Source organism: Pelodiscus sinensis, chromosome 19 (genome assembly GCF_052426305.1).
Source record: "Pelodiscus sinensis isolate ZL-2025 chromosome 19, ASM5242630v1, whole genome shotgun sequence".
Taxonomy (NCBI): domain Eukaryota; kingdom Metazoa; phylum Chordata; order Testudines; family Trionychidae; genus Pelodiscus; species Pelodiscus sinensis.
Genome location: NC_143070.1, coordinates 3,985,154 through 3,998,962, shown reverse-complemented (window position 1 = coordinate 3,998,962; position 13,809 = coordinate 3,985,154). Strand labels below are relative to the sequence as shown.

The 13,809-nt window shown below is 53.5% G+C and overlaps 1 long non-coding RNA gene across 1 annotated transcript; it reads left to right on the top strand.

Moving 5' to 3' along the window:
• Positions 1-3,735: 3,735 nt before the first annotated feature.
• Positions 3,736-12,387, top strand: LOC142823212 (uncharacterized). The gene is made up of 3 exons (XR_012898506.2): positions 3,736-7,825; positions 11,342-11,445; positions 11,681-12,387. It is a non-coding gene; the product is annotated as an uncharacterized LOC142823212 (long non-coding RNA).
• Positions 12,388-13,809: the final 1,422 nt, after the last annotated feature.

Here is a 13,809-nt window from a genome sequence, read left to right as displayed (position 1 = left end):
GTGCCCGGTGTGTTGCTGAGGAAAGCATTATTGTGATGTAGGATTGGAATGGATCCAAGAGTTCAGCAGAGGAGCTGATGGAGGAACCAACTAGCCACACTAGTTACTGACTGACGTCTTGGATGATCTGTTTTGCAACCAGGACCTGAGCTCGCATCAGAAAATGTCACCATCAAACCACAATGAACTAGGTGAGAAGGCTGCCTTGTGACAGTGGTTAACAAGCATTCGGAAGGTGGTAGGGCCTGATGCCCAGCTGCTGTGAATTGGCCCTGTTTACGGTTGCATCAAAGGGGCTGCAGCCCTAGCTTGTGCAAAGCAGAAACAAAAAACAGAACTATGTAGCACTTTAAAGACTAACAAGATGGTTTATTGGGTGATGAGCTTTCGTGGTCCAGACCCACTTCCTCGGATCAAAGCAATTTGTCTTCTAATGTGCAAAGTGATGCGCACTGGGAAAAGCACCCCAGCTACACAGACGCAATGAAGGGGTCGGCACTGGCTTCTGCCACCCCAGAGTGAGATTTTGGCATTTCCAGGGATTGCACTCAATGCTCAGCAGCCGTCTCAGAGGTTAACAGAGGGCGAGGCGCTGTGAGAGTTTCCTGGAATCCAGTTCCTTACCAGGCCTCGTACTTAATAAGCAACTTGGCTGTAGCCAGGCGAAAAGAGTCTGCCTTGAAGCATTGAATGTTTCCTCGAGCCCCTGGGTTGATGAGTTTGGGATCCACAGGGATTTGAGAGCAGCCTTCAATTTCCTGAAGGGAGGTTCCAAAGAGAATGGAGAGAGGCTGTTCTCAGTAGTGATGGATGGCAGAACAAGGAGCAATGGTCTCAAGTTACAGTGCAGGAGGTCGAGATTGGATATTAGGAAAAACAATTTTCCCTAGGAGGGTGGGGAAGCACTGGGATGGATTCCCTAGGGAGGGGGTGGAAATTACATCCCTATAGGTTTTTAAGTCCCAGCTTGTTGAAACCCTGGCTGGGATGATCTAGCTGGGGTTGGTCCTGCTTTGGACAGGGAGCTGGATTCAATGACCTCCTGAAGTCTCTTCCAGCCCTGCTGCGACTCTGCATTTTGTAGAAGAAGAGGTGGTATTAAATTGGGAACAGGAGGGGAGCCTGGGACCCGGCAGTGAGAGGAAATGAGAGAGGTAATGGGAGCCTGTTATGGGGCAACGGGGATGGAAATAGAACATAGATATTGAAGAATAAGACAATCTGTGTAATGAGACGTGGACCCCCCCCCCCCCACACACACACATACACACACACTGGGAAAAAATGGACAGCTTTGGATTACATTCTTATGAAAATCTTCAAGGCTCGTTATTACCCTGAATAGCCCCTAAATGTCACTGCCCCACAGACTCATCAAAGGCCCCAGTCCCAGATCTAGCACTGAGCAGGACTGAGGGCTAGATCGGCGCAGCCAGCAAAGGGTGGCATGTCCCTGCCCTGCAGGATCCCAATGGCCTGGCCCAGCAGCTGGGTTCCCACTGGCAGTGCCCAGGGGAGGGCAGCTCAGACACACAAGAGATGGGGATTACCTGCTGGGCCAGGAGGCACAGCTGGGATCGGTCACACTCCAGGCGGGCACTGCTGTGCTGGGGTCCCTGCTCACAGAGGCTGTCACCGTATCTCTGCTCCCAGCTCCGTCGCTCCCAGCGGCTGCCGGGGTCTGTCCTTTCTCAGACGCCAAGGGGGAAACAGCAAAGCAGCGTGGGTGGGGGTATGGGGACCGGTCAGTGTGACGGGAGGTTGTTAGGTGGAAGGACGGGCAAAGAGTCCCATGGAGACACAGAGCCTGATCCAAAGCCTGGTCAGCCCCATGTCCTCTCGCTCCAATGGGCTTCGGAGCAGCCCTGAAGGGCCTGGGTCCAAAAAACTGGCAGGGATCGAAAATCAGTGGGAGATTGTGGCTCAATCACAGGGACCCCTTTGGAAACCCAGCCCGTGTTTGCATCCATCACCAGAGTGAGTTAGGGCAGGGCTGTTCTCCCCAATGGGCAGGTGGGGAAACTGAGGCACAAAGCCCCCTCCCTTTCCCCCCATCTCCAGAGCAAGTCAGGGCAGGGCTGTGCTCCCCAATAGACAGGTGGGGAAACTGAGGCACACTATCCTCATTGCAAGAGCAAGTGAAGGCAGGGCTGTCCTCCCCAATGGGCAGGTGGGGAAACTGAGGCACGACCCCCCCTCCCTTCCCCCCATCGCCAGAGCAAGTCAGGGCAGGACTGTGCTCCCCAATAGACAGGTGGGGAAACTGAGGCACACTGTCCTCATTGCAAGAGCAAGTCAAGGGAGGGCTCTTCTCCCCAATGGGCAGGTGGGGAAACTGAGGCACGCTGCCCTCATTGCAAGAGCAAGTCAAGGCAGGGCTGTGCTCCCCAATAGACAGGTGGGGAAACTGAGGCACGCTGCCCTCATTGCAAGAGCAAGTCAAGGGAGGGCTCTTCTCCCCAATGGGCAGGTGGGGAAACTGAGGCACGCTGTCCTCATTGCAAGAGCAAGTCAAGGGAGGGCTCTTCTCCCCGATGGGCAGGTGGGGAAACTGAGGCACGCTGCCCTCATTGCAAGAGCAAGTCAAGGGAGGGCTCTTCTCCCCGATGGGCAGGTGGGGAAACTGAGGCACGCTGCCCTCATTGCAAGAGCAAGTCAAGGGAGGGCTCTTCTCCCCGATGGGCAGGTGGGGAAACTGAGGCACGCTGCCCTCATTGCAAGAGCAAGTCAAGGGAGGGCTCTTCTCCCCGATGGGCAGGTGGGGAAACTGAGGCACGCTGTCCTCATTGCAAGAGCAAGTCAAGGGAGGGCTCTTCTCCCCGATGGGCAGGTGGGGAAACTGAGGCACGCTGCCCTCATTGCAAGAGCAAGTCAAGGGAGGGCTCTTCTCCCCGATGGGCAGGTGGGGAAACTGAGGCACGCTGTCCTCATTGCAAGAGCAAGTCAAGGGAGGGCTCTTCTCCCCGATGGGCAGGTGGGGAAACTGAGGCACGCTGCCCTCATTGCAAGAGCAAGTCAAGGGAGGGCTCTTCTCCCCAATGGGCAGGTGGGGAAACTGAGGCACGCTGCCCTCATTGCAAGAGCAAGTCAAGGCAGGGCTCTTCTCCCCGATGGGCAGGTGGGGAAACTGAGGCACGCAGCACCTCAAGGCGGCCGGGGACACCCTCAGTTCCAGGCTGGAGATGGGGGGGGGGGGGGGGGCGGGGCACGCGAGCTGCCAGAGGCTCGGGCCGGGGGCGGGGCCGGGGGCGGGGCCAGTCCCAATGCGGCTGGTGCGGGCGGGAGACCCGAGAGGCCCATGACGCGGTGACAGTGCGGGCAGGCGCCCAAGCCCCGCCCCCACCACGCGCCACCGTCTCCTCGCGCTTTTCCCGCCCGGCGCTCGGGCGCGTGCCCAGAGCGGCCGTTAACGGCTGCCGGCGGCCGTTCGGTGCGACTGGCACGTGCGCCCGACCTCCCCCCTCCAGGTCTCGCGCTTTTCCCGCCCGGCGCTCGGGCGCGTGCCCAGAGCGGCCGTTAACGGCTCCCGGCGGCCGTTCGGTGCGACTGGCACGTGCGCCAGACCTCCCACTCCCCCCCCCCCCCTTCCAGGTCTCGCGCTTCCCGCCCGCTGATGCTGTTACGCCGCCTCGCGCTCCGGCCCGGCTCCCACGTACTGGGAGGGCTCTCGGGGGGGGGGGGGGGGTAAGCGATGGGGGGGAGGGGCTGCCTGTGGGGGGGCCCCCCCCAACCCCTTCTGGCCGATCTCCCTCAGATCTGAATTCAAGTGGGTCGGGTATTTTTTTCATCCCCCCCCCCCCCCGCCATGTGTGTGCACCTGCCTCAGGTGGGCCTGGGGCCTCCGATGAGTCTGTGGGGCAGCCACACCTCGTGGCTGTACAATGGGCTTCGCCTCCTAGGGAGCCGTGGATGTCCTATCCCTAGACTTCAGTAAGGCATTTGATACGGTCTCGCGTGATATTCTTATTGATAAACTAGGCAACTATAACTTAGATAGGGCCACGATAAGGTGGGTGCATAATTGGCTGGATAACCGTAGTCAGAGAGTTGTTGTTAACGGTTCTAAATCCTGCTGGAAAGGGATAACAAGTGGAGTTCCTCAAGGGTCTGTTTTGGGACCCGTACTGTTCAATATCTTCATCAATGATGTAGATATTGGGATAGAGAGTACGCTTATTAAGTTTGCAGATGATACCAAACTGGGTGAGGTTGCGACGTCTCTGGAGGATAGGGACATAATTCAAAATGACCTTCGCAAGTTAGAGAAATGGTCAGAGGTAAACAGGATGAGGTTTAATAAAGAGAAATGCAAAGTGCTCCACTGAGGAAGGAACAATCAGTTCCATACATACAAGATGGGAAGCGACTGTCTAGGAAGGAGCATGGCGGAAAGGGATCTAGGGGTCATAGTGGACCACAAGTTGAATATGAGTCCACAGTGTGATGCTGTTGCAAAAAAAGCAAATAGGATTCTAGGTTGTATCAACAGGTGTGTTGTTAGCAAAACTCGTGAAGTCATTCTGCCGCTCTACTCTGCGCTCGTTCGGCCTCAGCTGGAGTACGGTGTCCAGTTCTGGGCGCCACATTTCAAGAAAGAGGTGGAGAAATTGGAAAGGGTACAGAGAAGAGCGACAAGAATGATGAAAGGTCTAGAGAACATGACCTATGAAGCCAGGCTTCATGAACAGGGCTTGTTTAGTTTGGAAAAAAGAAGATGAAGGGGGGACATGATAGCGGTTTTCAAATATCTAAAAGGGTGTCACAAGGAGGAAGGAGAAAATTTGTTCCTCTTGGTTTCTGAGGACAGGACAAGGAGTAATGGGCTTAAAGTGCAGCAGGGGAGGTTTAGATTGGACATTAGGAAAAAATTCCTAACTGTCAGGGTGGTCAAATATTGGAATAAATTGCCAAGGGAGGTGGTGGAATCTCCCTCTCTGGAGATATTTAAGAACAGGTTAGATAGACATCTGTCAGGGATGGTGTAGACGGAGCTTGGTCCTGCCTTGAGGGCGGGGGGCTGGACTCGATGACCTCTTGAGGTCCCTTCCAGTCCTATGATTCTATGCAAAGGGCGCTGGGACTTGGGGCTGCACCGGACAGAGCAGCCACGTGCAGGGGCTGGCAGGGGCGGGGGCCACAGTCTGGCTACCCTGCCTGGGTTCACCTGCCCCCGGGAGGTCTGGCTCTGAGCAGAGGTGGGGGACAGGACTCTTGGGTTCTTTGCCCGACTTTGTGAGAGAAGTGGAGTGTAGTGGTTAGTGTGTGTGGGGGGGAAGGGGAGCCAGGGACATCTGGAATCTCTCCTAGCTGTGGGGTATAGTGGTTAGAGCAGGAGGTGGGGGGCAGCTCCATCCTGAGCTCTGAGAGAAGAGTGGGGGCTAGTGGTTAGAGCAGAAAGGGACTGTACTCCAGGACTCCTGGCTTCTCTCTCCAGCTATGGGAGGAGAGTGGCAGGTAGTGGTCACAGTTGGGGGGCCCGGGGAGGCAGGACTCTTGGATTGTTTCCCAGCTGTGGGAGGGGAGTAGTGGTTAGAATTAGTATTACGGGGGTGGATTAGGAGCCAGGACTTTGGGGATCTCTCCCATCTCTGGGAGGGTAGTGGAGGCAAGTGGTTGGAGCAGGGAGTGGGGGTGGAGTCAGGACTCCTGGAATTTCTCCCGGCTCGGGAGGGGACTGGGGTGCAGTGGTTAGGACCAGGCAAGGATTGAATGTTAGGATGACAGATAGAGGAGGTAGAATCACACCTGCTGTGGGGGGAGGAGAGACCAGAGCGCATTCAGGAACAGACCCAAATGCAGGCCGGGAATCCAGTCAATCAAGCACCAAGTGCAACAGGTGACCCCTCCCCTGGCTGGTGACCCCTCCCTCCCGCTAGATTCTTTGTGCCTTGCCCTGTCCCTCCTGCCAGCTGGGACTGGCACAGCCGAGGGGCTGGTGGGGATTTACGCTGGTGCAGCAGAGCAAGTTTGGATCATGCCCCTCAGCCAGGATCTGCCCTGGGAGGCCCCCCTCACCCATGTCCATGCGGAAGCCACGCTGCCAGCAGTGAAAGAAACTTAAATTGTCTGACAGGTCCTGTCCCATTGCACCTTGGGGTCCTGCCAGTTATGTAAATAGCTCCCTGCTGGTTTTTGTAGCAGCTCAGAACGAGAGAGAGGCTGGAGAACCTGTACGAGCCCATCAGGGAGATGGAGCTGTCGGTTTTCCCATTCCGTGATTTCTCTGCAGGAGTTTCCATATGGCCTGTCAGGGCAATGGACACATCCACCCCTAGGGAACTCCCGCTCTGCTCCTAGCCAGAGAGCTGGGCCTGGGAATGTTAAACTCTTATATAACAGCGAGGTCAAATATATTTATAGTGCAAAAGATTAGAAACTTACCAGGAACTCTTGCTTTCACCATGAACACCCTGGTTACGTCTACACTGCAGGCTTTTTGCGCAAGAACAATTGTTCTTGCGCAAAAACTTGCTGAGCATCTACACTACACGCGTGTTCTTGCACAAGTAAATTTACAGTAAAGTGTCGGAACAGAGGGATTCTTGCGCAAGAGTTATTCCTCTCCCCATGAGGAATAAGCCCTTTTGCGCAAGGAGGCAGTGTGGATGGGCAATAGGAGTTTCTTGCACAAGAAACCCCTATGGCTAAAATGGCCATCAGAGCTTTCTTGCCAAGAGAGCGTCCACACTGCCATGGATACTCTTGTGCAAAATCACATGTCAGTGTGGACACGCTCTTGCGCAAGCATTTTTGAACAGAAACTCTTGCACAAAACAGTTATTGTACAAGAAGCTAGGAGTGTAAACTTAGCCACAAAGTGGCGAAAACCACACTGATATCTCTAATAGCAGACACACATAGCTAGGCAAAGGCAGCAAAGCAGCACTTAAGAACTGATTTGTGCTTGGCTAAGACTAAAATTGCAACAGGATATGGGTAGTTAGAGATGTAACTTTTGGGCACCGGCTGACACGCTTCCTGCTCCCATATTGTCTGCCCTTCTGAATTTCCCATTCCTGTGGAAATGTAAATAAGTATAATTAACTAGACATGTTCAAACTCCCACCCTTTTTGCACAACTGTAAACATTGAAAAAGATGAAAAAGGAAAAAAAGTTCTTAAAATGAACATTGATCTGATCCTTCAAAATGATAAAAAAATTAATTAAATTCTGCCCAAACTAAATATACTTCCGTGGGTTCTACAGCGTTTCCTATTTTAATACTAGAAGATCTTTGTTAATATCCCTGCAACAAGGAAACTTCTCTAGTGTAAATAACTCCTACATGATCCAAAGCCATGTTACACAGACTGTGCACTGGGGATTTGTGTGGTTATGCTGGGCTGATTTGTTAGGGTATGTCTCCACTAGCCCCCTAGTTCGAACTAGGGAGGCTAATGTAGGCATTCGAAGTTGCAAATGATGTCCGGGATTTAAATATCCCGGGCTTTATTTGCATCTTCCCGTCCGGGCGCCATTTTTAAATCCCCTTAGTCCGAACTAACTGCCCGCGGCTACACGCGGCAGTCAGACATTAACTCGACCTAAATTCTTAGTTCAAGTTAATTGTTACTCCTCATTACCGCCACGGGGGAGCAAGCGGCCATTTGGGCCCCACACTCTCCATGCAGCACGGGCCACCCAGAGGGAACAGCCAGCATTTCAGGCAACAGCGCCGCCCAGAGGGAACAGCCAGCATTTCAGGCAACAGCGCCCCCCAGAGGGAACAGCCAGCATTTCAGCAACAGCGCCGCCCAGAGGGAACAGCCAGCACTTCAGCATTTCAGCGTTACAGACTCTCAGACATTTGGCTACTATATATGGGTATGTCTACACTACAAAGTTAATTCGAACTAACAGACGTTAGGCCAGGCATGTCCAAAGTCCGGCCCCCGGGCCAATTGCGGCCCGTGTTCCGGTTTAATACGGCCCCCCAGGTAATTTGGCAATATCTATCTTTTATGGCCCCCAACGAATCCATATGTATTGAGATGAATACATTGTAAAATCTCAGTTAATGTCAGTTGGTCTAAATCAGTTATAAATATATTTGGACACAACATGTATACTTGGTTTTATGTTCCTGTTCATATTTTTTTAACTTAAAAGTTGACAGACAACCTTTATTACCAATAATATGTAATGTATTTTACAATGTTCCTGACATATATTTCAGCTTCCTGGATTTTTTTTTCATCTCGCCTTCAGATATGAAAGGCAGAGTGATTTAACACCTGTTTAGATTTGTCATCCATGTGACGAAATGAAAAGTATGCCGTTTGCAATAAACTTTGCATAAAATAGTTAATTTGCATTTAATTTTAATGGTTCAAAGAATGTCAGGCAAAATGGTCGGCCCTCACGCATGCTCACTTCATCAAATCTGGCCCTCTTTGAAAAAAGTTTGGACACCCCTGCGTTAGGCGCTACACGTACAAACCGCTAGTTCGAACTTAATTCGAACTAGCGGAGCGCTTAATTCGAACTAGGTAAACCTCATTCCACAAGGATTAACGCCTAGTTCGAATTAAGTAGTTTGAATTAAGGGCTGTGTAGCCATTTAATTCGAACTAGTGGGAGGCTAGCCCTCCCCAGCTTTCCCTGGTGGCCACTCTGGACACCACCAGGGAAACTTCTGACCCTCTCCCGGCCCCGGAGCCCTTAAAGGGGCACGGGCTGGCTACGGTGCCCGTGCCAGGTGCAAGCCTGCCAGCACCTAGCCAGCAGACCCTGCACCTGGCACGGCTCGAGCCAGCCACCCGCCAGCACCCAGCCCTCCGCCTCTTCCCGGGACCAGGCTGGCGGCTCCCAGGAGCCTGCCCGGGTCCGCAAGAGGCGGGTGCCCGCGTGGTCTAGTGCAGACATCGTGGACCTCATCCACGACCTCCGCACTAGGCACAGGAAAGTGACTGTCTAGGGCAGGATAGCTGCCAGCCTGGCCACCCAGGAGCAGGTTTGCATGAAAATCAGGGTGGTCCAGTGAGACCCCCCGACCCTGAGCTTAGAATGGCCGTCCTGGGTCAGACCAAAGGTCCATCTAGCCCAGTAGCCTGTCTGCCGACAGCGGCCAACACTAGGTACCCTGGAGGGGATGGACCGAAGACAATGACCAAGCCATTTGTCTCGTGCCATCAATCTCCAGCCTTCCACAAATAGAGGCCAGGGACACCATTTCTACCCCCTGGCTAATAGCACTCCATGGACCCAACCTCCATGAATTTATCTCTCTTCTCTTTAAACTCTGTTATAGTTCTAGCCTTCACAGCCTCCTGCAGCAAGGAGTTCCCTCACCTCCTTCCACTTACCCCTCCCTAGCCCCCCTTCCTGATGTACAAAATAAAGGACACGTGTGTTCAAAAATAGAAACTCTCTTTATTGAACAGAACTCGGGGAGACTGGGAAAAGGAGGTGGGAGAGGGGAAGAGAGAGGGTGGGAGAGGGGAGGGCAACTGGGACTTTTCAGCTTAGAAAAGAGGAGATGGAGGGGGGACAGGATAGAGGTCTCTAAAAGCATGAGTGGGGTGGAGAGGGTGCATACAGAAAAGTTCTTCATTAGTTCCCATAAAGAAGGACTAGAGGACACCAAAGGAAAGGAATGGGTAGCAGGGTTCAAACTAATAACAGAAAGTTCTTCTTCACAAAGCAAAGAGTCAACCTGTGGAACTCCTTGCTGCAGGAGGCTGTGAAGGCTAGAACTAGAACAGAGTTTAAAGGGAAGTGAGATAAAGTGATGGAGGTTGGGTCCATGGAGTGGTATTAGCCAGGGAGTAGGAGTGGTGTCCCTGCCCAAGGTTTGTGGAAGGCTGGAGAGGGATGGCACGAGACAAATGGCTTGGTCACTGTCTTCAGTCCATCCCCTCCAGGGTCCCTAGGGTTGGCCGCTGTCGGCAGACAGGCTACTGGGCTAGATGGAGCTTTGGTCTGACCCAGGACGGCCATTGTAAGCTCAGGGCTGAGGGTCGGGGGTCTCAGTGGACCCCCTTGATTTTCATGCACACCTGCTCCTGGGTGGCCAGGCTGGCAGCTCTCCTGCCCTAGACGGCCACCTTCCTGTGCCTAGTGCGGAGGTCGTGGACGAGGTCCACGATGTCAGCACTAGCCCAGGCGGGTGCCCGCCTCTTGCGGTCCTGGGCAAGCTCCCGGGAGCCGCCAGCCTGGTCCCGGGAAGAGGCGGAGGGCTGGGGGGCATCGGGTGGGTGGCTTGATCCGTGCCAGGTGCAGGGTCTGCTGGCTGGGTGCTGGCAGGCTTGCACCTGGCATGGGCACCGTAGCCAGCCCGTGCCCCTTTAAGGGGTCCGGGGCCGGGAGGGGGGCATACGAGTTTCCCTGGTGTTGGCCAGAGTGGCCAGCAGGGCAAGCTGGGGAGGGCTAGCCTCCCACTAGTTCGAATTAAGGGTCTACACAGCCCTTAATTCGAACTAGTAAATTCGAACTAGGCTTAATCCTCGTGGAATGAGGATTACCTAGTTCGAACTAAGCGCTCGGTTAGTTCGAATTAAATTCGAACTAACAGAGCGCTAGTGTAGCGCCTATGAAAGGTAGTTCGAACTAACGTCTGTTAGTTCAAACTAACTTTGTAGTGTAGACATACCCTTAGGGTGCATCTTCACAGCAGGGCTTAACTCGAAATGAGCTTCGCCACTTGAGCTACGTAGCTTATTTCGAAATTGGGAGTGCCTACAAAGCTCTTATTTTGAAACAGAGCACTCTTCCTCCAACTTCCCTTACTCCTTGTACGATGAGGATTACAGGAGTCGGAGTAAGAAGTCCTTCAGCTTGGCAGTATTTTCACACACGTTCAAAATAACTGCCTGCTGTGTAGACGCAACTAAGTGATTTTGAAATAACACTAGTTATTTGAAAATGATGTCGCTGTATAAACTAAGGATGTTAAGGACTAGTCGACTAGTAACCCCTCCGCTACCTCTATCAGAGGCAGCAAAGGGGGAGGAATAAGGGGTACTTCAAAGTGGCAGTGCCGCATGGAGCCCGGGATCAGCTGTTCAGCGCTGCCCCTTTGAAACATCACCACAGAGTTTGAAAGAGAGAGCGCCACATGGAGCCCAGGGTCAGCTGGGGACTCCCTTGCTGACCCCCAACTCTGTGCAACATTTTTGCAGAACCCACAGTCAGCTGAGTCCCCAGCTAATCCCGGGCTCTAGTGACATTTGTTTCTCTCCTGAATCAGGGCAAAATGCAAACTTCCCACTGTGTGTGGGTGTCATTTTTTGGTGCAGAATTCCCAGCCCCTGGGCCCCCTGCCCAGTGGCCTGGGTAGGTTACAGAGGACCCAAAGAGGCAGCTGTCTAATGTACATTGGCTTTTATGTTTTGAACAAAGGATTTCCTGGGGCGCAGTAAAGGATTCTTTGACCACTGGATCGGGCTCCACAGAGAACCGGGCTAGACCTGAAAATAGGCCAATGGCACCGACTTCAACAACTGGTGAGTCCCCTTTTCTTCTATTAACTCATTAAATGTTGCAGCTTGTATTTAAAACAAGAGACTGGCCTTGTGGTTAAAACCCAGGCCTGTGATTTGGGCAATGGGGGTTCAGTGCCTGATTTCCCCCTACATTTGCAGTGTGACCTGGGGTGACTTGCTCAGGGCTGGATTGTCACTGCAGGGGAAGCTGCTCCAGCAGCCGTGGAGGGTTCTTCATGGTTTGTTGCTGTTGCAGGTTTCCAATCGCAGGCGGAGAACAATGCACTTTTCTGAGCCGCAGTGGGGTTCCCAGTTCAGGCTGCTGGAACAGTGAACGCTGGATCTGCAGCAAACCAGCCCAGAAAGTGAAATGAAGTCACTGTTGCCTGAATGAGGTGGCCTGGTCCTGTCAGTGGGGCCGTCCCAAGCTGCATCAGCGTGTGCAGCACTCGATGTGCTGGCAAAGCGGGGCAGCCCCAGCATTAAGGAAGAGAGACGCTTGTTGAAGGACAGCACAGAGCTCCCCCGGGAGTCTCTGCCACCCATCGGCCTGGTTAGGGCGCCCGCCTACTTTCACCTCAGCTCCCACCATTTTTACCCTGTGGGTTTTCCAGTCCCAAGCCATCTGCCAGTACAGGCAGCCTGGTGGGACAGGTGGCAGCAGGGCCTGCTGGGAGTGGACGCAGGGGATAGAAGCCCAAGCTCTGGCCTATGGCACAGGGAAGGGAGGGGAAGCTTTTGACTTGGAAACTAGCAGGGAGCAGCTGAGCCTGCAGTGTCCTTCCCAATCAGAGACCCGGGATGGGAGCCGCAGGGCTGGGCCAGTCACCAGTGATGTCGTGCGGGGCTGGCTGGAGATGTGCTGTCCCTGCAGCCGTGGAGCCAAGTGACTGGGTGAGTCCTGCAGCCTGGGGGAAGGACTCAAACTCCTGCAGATGGTTTGGAGTCCCTGCTGAGAGCTCTGGGGGAATATGGAAAGAAGCCCTGGGCATGAGGAGAACACTGGACTGTGCAAGGACAGACGGGTGTGTATGTACATAGCGTGTTTATATTTGTATAGCACTTGTAATTATGAACATGTGTATAGTAGAAAACAAAGTTTTCTAACGATATATTTTTATATATAATAAAAGCATCCCTGAGGGAAGCTGATTTAATTTCGTAAACCTTAAGTCCTTATAATGAATTCCAGTGGAAACGGGGTAGGTTTAGACAGGAAATAGTTAAAATAGGAAAAGTTAAAAATCACTTAGAAACGTTAGATGTCTGCAGGTCCCCAGGGCCTGAAGAAATGCATCCTAGACCAGTGTTACGAGTACCCTGAGGGGTACACCAGAGAAGTCTGGGGGGGTACATCAACAGAAGTGAAATTTGGCAAAAAATGTCTGGGATTTTGCCCTGAAAAGTTGATCAGGGAGGGGGCGGCAGCACATGTCTGTCCAAATGAACAGGAGTGGTGCAGCTGGACATTAACAACCTCTCTGCGCATGCACTCCAGTGCCTGGTGGAAAAGGCAGGTGGATCTCACCAGAGCTACCACCACTGCAGCCAGGGCAGTTCCAAGCTGAGAGGCCGGGGTTCAGTGGGGAGGAAAAAAAAGTCACTTCCACGGCTGCCTCCCCTCGTTTGGTTCCTCTCTGGCAGCCTCCCCAGAGTGCTCTAGAAGCGAGGGCGGCTGAACCTGGAGATGCGCGTTACCCCTACTCCCACCCCCACCAGCAGCTCAGTACCAGGCATCCTCCTGGCCCCTTCTTCGTGGCGCTGTGGAGAGGAGCGCAAAGACCGTGGCGCTGCACAATAAGCTTTGTTCCACGTCAGTGGCATAGAAAGGGGGTGGGGTGGGCAGTTGCCCCCAGGCACCACGCGAGGGGCACCGGGCTGGGGTGGGAACATTCAGCCCCACGTGGTGAGCCCGGCACTGGCAGGCCACTTGCTCCTTGCAGACAAGCCAGGGAGGCAGGGCTGGGCAGCAGGAGCAGACGCTTCAATGGTGACTGGCTCTGGGGGAGGGGAGGCAAATTGGGTTAGAGCAGGGGGGCTGGAGGTGCCTGGTTCTGGAGGAGGGGTGGGTGCATTGGGTTAGAGCGGAAGGGGAGGGGAGGGAAGGGGAGGGTTCAGTGCACTTTTTTTTTTTTTGAAAAAGTGATACTTTATTTAAAAAAAGGTTGAGAAACACTATCCTAGAATACTCAGGGAGCTGATTGAGGGAGGTATCTGAGCTCTTAGCTCTCCTCTTCCAAAAGTCAGGGGCGTGGGGAGAGATTCCAGGAGCCTGGAGAAGGGCAAATCTAGTGCCCATCTCTAAAAAGGGAAATGAGAACAGGTAGCAGCCTTGTTATTTATGATCTTCCTTCCTTCCTTGCGCTTTCTGGCTTCCAGTGAAGA